This window comes from Loxodonta africana, chromosome 12 (genome assembly GCF_030014295.1).
Source record: "Loxodonta africana isolate mLoxAfr1 chromosome 12, mLoxAfr1.hap2, whole genome shotgun sequence".
In the NCBI taxonomy this organism is placed as follows: domain Eukaryota; kingdom Metazoa; phylum Chordata; class Mammalia; order Proboscidea; family Elephantidae; genus Loxodonta; species Loxodonta africana.
In genome coordinates, this window is record NC_087353.1 from 78244627 (window position 1) to 78254671 (window position 10045).

The 10045-nt window shown below is 36.6% G+C and overlaps 1 long non-coding RNA gene across 5 annotated transcripts in view; it reads left to right on the forward strand.

The window, feature by feature from the left end:
• The window catches only part of LOC111753039 (uncharacterized), a 74301-nt gene that overhangs the window by 22177 nt on the left and 42079 nt on the right, over positions 1-10045 (forward strand). For 4 of the 5 annotated variants that reach the window (XR_010323650.1, XR_010323653.1, XR_010323652.1 and 1 more), the window contains one exon: positions 256-429. This is a non-coding gene — a long non-coding RNA (uncharacterized LOC111753039). Of the gene's footprint in view, positions 1-255; positions 430-7768; positions 9891-10045 lie in introns of those variants that run through there. The other variant, XR_010323651.1, reaches the window with a different exon arrangement.

Sequence of the window (10045 nt, forward strand, 5' to 3'; positions counted from 1 at the left end):
CATTAAAGAAGGCAGATAAAAATAGCAGTGAAACAAGGACATAATAACTGGTTGTTAAATGAACTCTATGTCCTTTGAAAAGGGGATGATTAAGGGAGAAAATATGTAAATAACTTGGGTACACAAGCTCCTGTTGGAGATCTTGCTGAGTAAAAAGATGGGAACAATTAAACTATACAGGAATTTAGTTCGATCTTGTTTAAAGTGGGTACTTTTTGTAGTAAATCTCAAAACTTATTTTTTTTTTAATTGCAGCACTTGAAGAAACTCTTGCATTAGCAGAATCAAAATGGAATTGTATTTTTTTAATCACCCTGAACTATCCTTACAGTGTATGGCTTTTAAAAATGTAATTTTATGCAACATACAAGGGAAATTGTCAAGAAGATCTAGACCTGGGATTTCAATATAATTAAAAAAGGAGATAAGGTTGGTAATCAGACTAATTTGAAAAATTACATTTTATTGCAGTTAAGAAAATGTAAAATAGTGGTATATTATTAGATTAGCTGAGTTTCTAAATACCTGGAGAAAGCTATTGTAGTATTTTCTGTCCAAAATAGTTGTTTGTGAAGAACATGCTACTTGTGTATGGAAGTCAGTGTTTATGATCCACCTTTGTTGCTGTATCTAAGCTTTTAACTCTCTGTACAAACATTCAAAAGACATTAAAGTGTTCTACAAAAATATTCCTAAATAGTGAACTCTGAGCACAGCTTTGGAATCAGACCTAGTTCATGTCTAATTCCACCTTTTTCTAGCTGATGTCTTAGAGCTGTTTTCAGAGTTCAATGAGGATATGTAAAGCACTTAATACCATGCTTGACACAACATGAACTCTCAAAAATAGTGGCTATTATTCAGTCATTAAAAAAATGTATTTCTGATACATGCTATGATGTGGATGAACCTTGAACAGGTTGTGCTAAGTGAAATAAGCCAGACATAAAAGGACAAACATTGTGTCATTCCACTTACATGAAATATCCGGAATAGGCAAATTTATAGACAGATCAGAGGTTACCAGGGACTAGAGGGAAGGTGCAATGGGGAGTTATTGCCTAATGGGTATAGAGTTTCTATTTGGAGTGATGAAAAAGTTTTGGAAGTAGATAGTGGTAAAGGTTGCACAACATAGTGAATCTAATTAATGCCACTGAATTGCACACTTTTAAATGGTTAAAATGGCAAATGTTATGAGGTATATGTGTGTGTGTGTGTATATATAGAATAGTAACAGCTATTTTCATTTATCCTCCTCCAGATTTTTTATGAGTGATGGGGAGAAGAGAATTCCTTTTAAGAGTGACTCTTATTTTAATGTCAAAGTTTTGAAGTAGAGTTAGGACAAAGGTAGATTTTTCTGAACCAAAACACTTGAGATTCTGTTTGGGAAGTGAGGAAGAAAGCTGCCAAACACCTACTGTACTTATGCAGTGGAAAGAGGATTGAATTTCTAATGGATTACCTGCCCTAGCCCTTGCCTTCAATTCCTCTGCCTCAGTAGGAAAATTTCTATACTCCTTTGGAGATTCTTGCCTGACTGAAACAACAGGTAACAACCTCTGAGCATTGTACTATGGCTAGTTAACCGCACCTTTTGGAAGAACATATGGATGCAGTTTCAATTCTTAAAAGTTTGTAATTTTTGAGGTTATTAGATTTATATAGTTCTAAATTATTGGCTTTAGTACTTTTCCTAGGTTATGCCCATCCATTTTAAGAGTTGTGTGTTTTTAATCATGAAAATGCAAAGTATATAGTTGAAAATCAATAAAAATCATCATTATCTTGAGCTACCAAAGTTTCTCTTCTTCAAGTTTTTAGAATATCAGCACACTGTGGAAAAGACACAGAGTATTCCCTGAATTTCATAAATATAATTAAGAATGATTACTATCATGATTGTAGAGGAGGCGTAACATTGACTCTTACTATTTTAGTGAATTTAAAATGAAAAAGTTTAAGAATTATAAAGCAGTTGATATAATCATATATATATGTCTGTGTGTATATATAACTTTATTTGCATGTATGTATGTATATACACATAAACATACATATATTCAAATAAAAAATTTTTTATTATGATTGGCTGTTTTTACTCAGCTGCATTAAGTAGTAGAAGCTATAATATTTCTTTCATTATAATCATTTCAGCAGTATCTGGGATAGGTTCTTGGACCCTGGAACTTAAAGGGGGAGGATCTTAACATCTGAAGCACGTGATTAGTACTCAGTACCTGAAGGGTGTTTTAAACTTATTTGTTAAGCAGATGTTTCCTTTTTTAATTGACCATATATTATACAGTAAAACCTGCGAAAGCCAGAACCTGTGTAAGGCAGAAACCTGTCAGAGAAGGAAAACTCACATGTTTTCCAGTGATAGAGAACAATAGAAAAGTGGTAAGACTGGACCCTGTCCAAGGGAGAAAACTTGCAAGACCCAGAAAAATAAGGCAGCCCTGTCGAGTTCTGGCTGTCACTGTATTTAACCTCTTTCTTTTAGGAATTAGTATATAAAATCTACTCAGTCATATTTCCTTTAACTTTTCTCTTTCTAAAACCTTATTTTTCTGAAGGCGATATCAATTACGTATTTCATTTTCTCGTACGTTTATGTTTCACTTAGCCCTCTCCTGCCCCCACGTACTTGAATGAGTGCATGTTATGAGAGCATTGTTTCCTGTACCCTTTCTGCACTGTTCTTGATTTTTTAAAATCACAAAAGGCAGATTGTTTAATGTACATTCCTGGCATTTTAAATGTCTCCAATTTTGAAAACACCCTTTCTGTGGGCTCTTAGATACATGTATGATTCATAAAATGAGGCAGAATCGCTTGTAGTTTTTTCTTATTTGAGTTGCCATTTATAGTCTCCTGGCCTTGTCATCTGTCTGTGAAAAATATCTAACGTGCCTCAATGTCATATACATTATCCTAGATCCTTAGAGTTTGAGAAAATTCTCTTTGCTTTTCTTCATTCTCCTTTCCTGTTTTAAAGCTTTTACTTCTCCTTTAATTTTGTCATCAGAATGTGTTTTAAGCAGTCACTTGGCCTAGCACTTTAGACATTTAAATCTGCTGGACAGAAAATGCTGTTTTATTCTTAAATAAAGGCTTTTGACCAGTTAGTTATTTGGACTACTGGTGGAAATTTCTAAATTACCAGACTTCTAAACAACTTCTTACAAAAGTTAAAGATTGTCTAAAAAACTCTTTTCTCAGATTCCCTTTGCCCCACCAGCTCAAAAAACAAACAGTTCTGAAAGTTACCTAGTTAAACTGCTTATGAGATCCATTTTTTAAGTTTGAAGAAGATATATGCACAGGGCATCACCATGCTATTTTGGACTCCATATGGACGCTATGCTATCTACTCTACCTTTACCAGGATTCAGAAATGATAAAAATGCACTGAGTAGTACTCTTGGGTTGGTGACTTTACAGTCCTGCCTACAAATGGATACTCACTGGGACTCAGAACATATCAAGCATCACCCAGGAAGAGATTCAAACACAAAGTATTTGAAAATCAAAAATGTATTTTCCAAACAGTCAAGTTAAACATATGTCTGCACAAAGCTTAGCTAGGTAAGACAGGTTATTATTTGTCTGTTAGAAAACTTGCTTAAAGTGTCTGAATATTAAGTGTTTCATGTATATTTCTTGGCAAATATGCTTATCATCAGTGCTTTTCTCTTTAAAATTTAATATTTCCAGTTGTTTGGGGCTTTGCAAAGAAGTAGTCTTCTGAGCTGACAAATAATCACAAAAGTGATTCAGACTTAGTTTATCCCAGTCTTTGAAAAGTGTTTACTTTTTACCTACTCGCAACCAAGATGTACTAAATCAAATGTAGTTTCAGTGAGTAATACAGACAATTAAACATTTAATGAGCATTCAGTAGAAGAGTACTAAAATGGGAACAAGTGCATATTGACGTAGAAGCACAGTGGAGGCACCTTTACCGCAGTCTTGGAAGATTAGAAATGGTTGAATGAGGGAATGATGTCTAAGCTGAGACTTAAACAACAAGTAGGAATTGGGTGGAAGAAAAAGGGGGAAGAAGAAGGAAGGGATGTAAAAAAGTTCCAGACAGAACAAAAAGCAAGTGTAAAGCTTCGGAGGTTTGAAAAAAAAGAAAGGTCGCATGTGTGAGACCTGAAAACTCAGTGTGTCTCATAGCAGTGTGTAGTTTAAAAGGAGGAGCAGCGTCAGGTGAGGCTGGGTGGGGAAATGGACAAGATCCTGAAAAGCTTTTTTCCCCTCATCTCTTTTTAAAAATTCAGATTTATCGAGACCTAATTCACATACGATACAGTTCACCCATTTAAAGTGTACAATTCAGTGGTTTTCTTTATATTCACAGAGTTGTGCAACCATCATCACCATTAATTTTAGCACATTTTTACCACCTCAGAAAGAAATCTTATACCCTTTACGTATAACCCCCAACTCCTCTAGCCCAACACGACTGCCAATCCACTTTATGTCTCTATATATTTTTGTCTATTCTAGACATTTCATAGAAATTGAATTATGTGTTGTCTTTTGTAACTGACTTATTAGCATACTTCAGGATTTATCCATGTTGCAGCAAGTCACAGTACTTCGTCCTTTTTATTGTGAAATAATCTTCCATTGTACCAACGTGTACACCGTATTTTGTTTACCCATTCATCTGTTGGTGAACATTGGAGTTGTTTCCGCTTCTTGCCTACCATGACTGATGTACGTTTACGTGTTTTTATGTGGATGTGTTTCACTTCTCCTGGGCATATACCTAAGAGTGAAATTGCTAGATCAAATGGTAACTCCATATTTAACTTTGAAACTGCTGAACTGTCTTCCAAAGTAGCAGTACATTCCTACTAGCAATGTATGAGGGGGTGTACCACCAATTTTTTCCACATTCTCACCAGCACTGGTTATCTAACTTGTTGATAATTGCCACCCTCCTCATTGCTGTCAAGTTGATTCTGACTCATAGTGACCCTATAGGACAGAGTAGAATTGCCACGTAGGGTTTCCAAGGAGCGCCTGGTGGATTCAAACTGCGGACCTTTTGGTTAGCAGCCAAACTCTTAACCACTATGCTACCAGGGTTTCCAACTAATAAACCCCAACCCAGTGCCGTTGAGTCGATTCTGACTCAGCGACCCTACAGGACAGAGTAGAACTGCTCCATAGAGTATCCAAGGAGTGCCTGGCGGGTTCGAACTGCCAACCCTTTGGTTAGCCGCCATAGCACTTAACCACTACACCACCAGGATTCCTTTCCAAGTAATAGTGACTCTATATGACAGCAGAACTGCCTCCATAGGGGTTTCTTAGGCTATAATCTTTACGGGAGAAGACCTCCAGGTCTTTTCTGCCACAGAGCCACTGGATGGGTTTGGTCACAGAGACACTGGGTTAGTTCAAACTGCCAACCTCTTGGTTAATAGCCCAGCCTGTAACTGTTGTGCCCCAGGGCTCCTGCCAGCCTTTTGATTAACAGTCCGGCCTTTAACCATTGTGCTCCAGGCCTACTTCCATACCAGAGCTCCTTCCGTAAAGATTATAGCCAAGAAAACCCTGTTCTGTGGGCAACTGTGAGTCAAAATCAACTTGACAGCACCTAACAATGAGTGTGAAGTGTTACCTAGTGGTTTTGATTTGCTTTTCCCAGGTAACTAAGGATGTTGAGGTCTAAAAAACAAGTAGGAATTGGCTAGAAGAAAAAGGGGGAAGAAGGACGGAAGGTTTATTGGCCATTTGTATATCTTCTTTGAAGAAGTGTCTATTCAGACCTTTTGCCATTTTTTTAGTTATTTGTCTATTATTGAGTTGCGATAGTTCTTCATATATTCAAGATACAAGTCCTTTATCAGATATATGATATACAGTATTTTCTCCCGTTCTATAGGTTGTCTTTTCACTTTCTTGATAGTCCTTTGAAGCACAAAATTTTTAATTTTGATGGTGTCCAGTTTATCTCCTTTTTCTTTTGTTGCTTTTGCTTTGGTGTCATCTGTAAAAAACTACTGCCTAGCCCAGTGTCATGAAGACTTAGTGCTAAGTTTTATTCTTGAGTTTTAACTCTTATATTTAGGTTTCTGATCCATTTTGAGTTAATTTTTGTGTATGATGTGAGGTAGGGGTCCAAATTCATTCTTTTGCATATGAATACCCAATTTTCCCAGCATCACTTGTTGAAAAGGCTGTTTTTTCCCCAATAAATGGTCTTGGCACCCTTGTTGAAAATCATTTGGCTGTAACTGTGAGGGCTTACATCTGGACCCTTGATTTTATTCAAACAATTTATATGCCTGTCCTTATTCCGGCACCACAGTATCTCAATTACTGTAGCTCTGTATAGGTTCTGAAATCAAAAAGTGTGCATTCTCCAACTTTGTTCTTTTATCAGGTTGTTTTGGCTGTTTTGAGTCCTTTGTATTTCCATTTGAATTTTAAGATCATCTTGTCAGTTTCTGCCAAAAAAAAAAAAAAATGGGGGATTTCCATAGGGATTGCATTGAATTTGTAGATCAATTTATAGACTGTTGTCTAAGTCTTCTAACGCATAAATAGGAGATGTCTTTCCATTTATTTAAACCTTTAAATTTCAACAAAGTTTTGTAGTATTTAGTATAAATACAAGTCTTCCACTTCTTTTGTTAAATTTATTCCAAGATATTTTATTCTTTTTGCTGCTATTGTAAATGGATTACCTTCTTAATTTCATTTTGATCGTTTATTGCTGGTGTACAGAAATAGAATTGATTTTTGTATATTGATCTTTTATCCCAAAACCTTGCTGAACTTATTTATTCTAGTTGTTTTTTTAGTAGCATTTTTTATATACAAGATCTTGTCATCTGCAAATAGAGAGAGTTTTACTTCCACCTTTCCAATCGTGTTGCCTTTTCTTTATGTGCCAAATTTCTTTAGCTAGAATCTGCAGCAGAGTGTTGATTAGAAGTGGCAAACATCCTTGTCTTGTTCCTAATCTTAGAGGGAGAGCATTCAGTCTTTTCCATTAAGCATGATGTTAGCTGTGGGTTTTTGTAGCTACTCTTTGTCAGGTTAAGGAAATTACCTTCTATTCCTAGCCGCTGTGGTAATATTTTTGTAAGATCATAGTGTGGTACCATGACCAGGATACTGACACTGATGCAATCCACAGACCTTATTCCTGTTTCTTCAGTTTCCCTTGTACTCGTCTGTGTATCTGTTTATGTATTAAGTTCTATATTGTTTCATCACTTGTGTGTTGATAGGTCATTCCTTTTTATTGCTAAATAGTGTTCCATGGTCTGAATGTGCCACAGTTTAACCGTTCATCTGTTGAAGGACATCTGGACTGATTTGCAGTTTTTCACTATTACAAATAAAGCTGCTCTGAACATTTGCGTGCAGGTTTTTATGTGAATCTTAAGTTTTTCTTTGTGTGGGATAAATGCCCAGGAATGCAATTGCTGGGTTAGATGGTAGTTGCATTTTAGTTTTTCTAAGAAACTGCCAAACTGTTTTCTGAAGAACCTTTTAATTGTGTTAGGATTTTGGACTTTAATTATGAGGGCAGTAGGAGACCATTTTAATATGAATCCCAATTTTATTATTTTGAGATTGAGAGCTTTCAAACCAGAGAATATTCTAGCAGACAGGTGAATGTATGCATCTGACATTCATGAATCATTCTGGATGATTTCTTCATATTCATATTATATCTCCATATTCTGGAGATAGAGGATAAACGGTACCTGCATATGATTTATTTTAGAAGCCATGGATAGGATGGTATTTCCCAGAGAATACGAGGAGTGAAGGAAAAAAGAACCCAGGACAGAACCCTGACGAAAAAGGAGACTGAGAAAGAGCTATACTTAAGAGGAAGACAAAAGAAATTTTGATGTTGTGGAAACCAAGAGGAGAAGGTGTTTTCAAGAAGAAAGAAGTGGTCAGCATTATCTGGTTGTTACCAAAAAGGGAAGATGAAATTGGAAAGTACATGGGCTTTAAGGAGATGGTTCATTGCCTTGGTGAGAGAGGTTTCAGTGAAGTGGTAGGGTAGGAGCCTCATTATAGTGAGTTGAGAAATGGCTAGTCAATGAAGTGAAGACGGAACTTTGCCTGCGGGAGAGAGGGAAGTTAGTTAACTAGGGAAAAACTTGGGGTCCAGGATGGGATCATTTTTAAGATTGAGAAGAGTTGGGCTCATCTGAGTGGTAGTGAGAAGGGACTAATAGAAAGGGGGAGGGGGTTTTAATACACCAAAGAGAGGGGGTTATTGATTGAGCAAGGACCCTGATGATTGATGCCAAACAGTAGTAGAGCATAGCAGAGGGATAGGCTTTAGGAGGAAAGGTGCATTTTCCTTTGTGAGAAGAGGAAAAGAAGTAAGGATATATGCAGATAGTTTTTAGATATATGGTTATAGCTATAGAAAATTGAAGGAATCCATTTCGAATGGCTTATATTTTCTCTGAGATAACAGCTGGGAGTAAAAGTGGGGGGTAGGGGTATTGAGATATGAAATTTGAGGAACGTGGAAAAGGTTAAGATAGTTGCCGTAGAGAATGGGAGAGAGTGTTAGTTAGAGAAACATAGATTTCTGGGTTGTGATGACAGCCTAGTTGGCCCTGGAGAGCATGAATGATACCAGTCTTATGATTACATATGTTTTTTCAATAGAGTTCAGCAGTCTAGGTAGAGATGTTGAAAAGGAGAACACCGGTTGATCCAGAGTTGGTGTTTTTCCCATATAACATAGGAGAAGGAGCAATGAATGAATGAAGAGTAGTCATCTGTGATTGACTCTGAAGTTAGACTGGTCTCAGTTTTAATCCTGTCTTGCCACTTAGTAACTGTGAAACTTAACTTTCTCTAAGCTTCAGTTTCCGAATTATAATCATACCTGATAATCAGTGATGAGAATTGGATAACATGAACAAATAACCCCTTGACACATAGTTTGGCACATGATAAATGCTAATAAATGGCAGCTTTTACTAGTGGCCTGGTCCTATCACTTATTAGCGGGGTGATCTTAGGCCACTTGGTTTTTAATTATAAAAAGGAAAGAATAATACTTGCTGGAAGTATTCAGTCAGGTATCTTTTGGGGAAAAAAACAAAGAAACCAAGCACTATGCCTGACAACACCCTTTTAGCTGCTTAGTAAATGTTAGTTGAACTAGAATCTGTTTGGGGTTTTTAGGAAGTTGGAAAGGTAGGGAATTTTGGCCTTTGACTTATAATTAGTAGGGAGCCTTTAAAAGTTTATGATCAGGAGGATAAGATATAAAGTGGTATTTTAGCAATGTTAATTTAGCAGTAGCATGACAAGATGTAGGAGTCCTGGAGGTGCATTGGTTAAGAGCTCAGCTGCTAATCAGTAATATGTTGGCAGTTTGAATCTACCAGCTACTCCTTGAAAACCCTTTCGGGCAGTTCTGCTGTGTCCCATGGGGTTCCTACACGTTGGAATCAACTCGACAGCAAAACGTTTGGTTTTGGTTTTTGGTGAGATTTAAATCTTAGGTATCATCTCTTCAGAGAAGCCTTCCGTAACCATCCTGAGAATCTAAAATAGTGATTCCTCCTTCTCTCTCTTACCTTGTCCTGTCTCCTTTTCCTCATGACATTTATGACTATCTGAAATTACCGCGTTCATTAATTTGTTTACTCTTTTTCCTGTGTCCCCCCATTAGAACATATGCTTCCTGAGGAAATGGTTGTTGTCTTATTGCATCCAGAGCAGTATCTAGCACAGAAAGGCATTCAGCAAATACATGCTGAATGAATGAAACATAATAAGGAAGAACTGGAAGCAGAGAGACTAGTTAAGAAATTATTGGAACTCTTTTGGTTTTTTGTTTTATCAGTTTTTATTTGCCATTTTAAGTTGTACTTTAAGTGAAAGTTTATAATTCAGGTTTGTTTCTTGTACAAAAAATGTATACATACATCATTATATGATCCTAGTTGCTCTCCCTGTAATGTGACAGCACACTCCTCCTTTCTACCTTGTATATCCCATGTCCATTTAACCAGCTCCT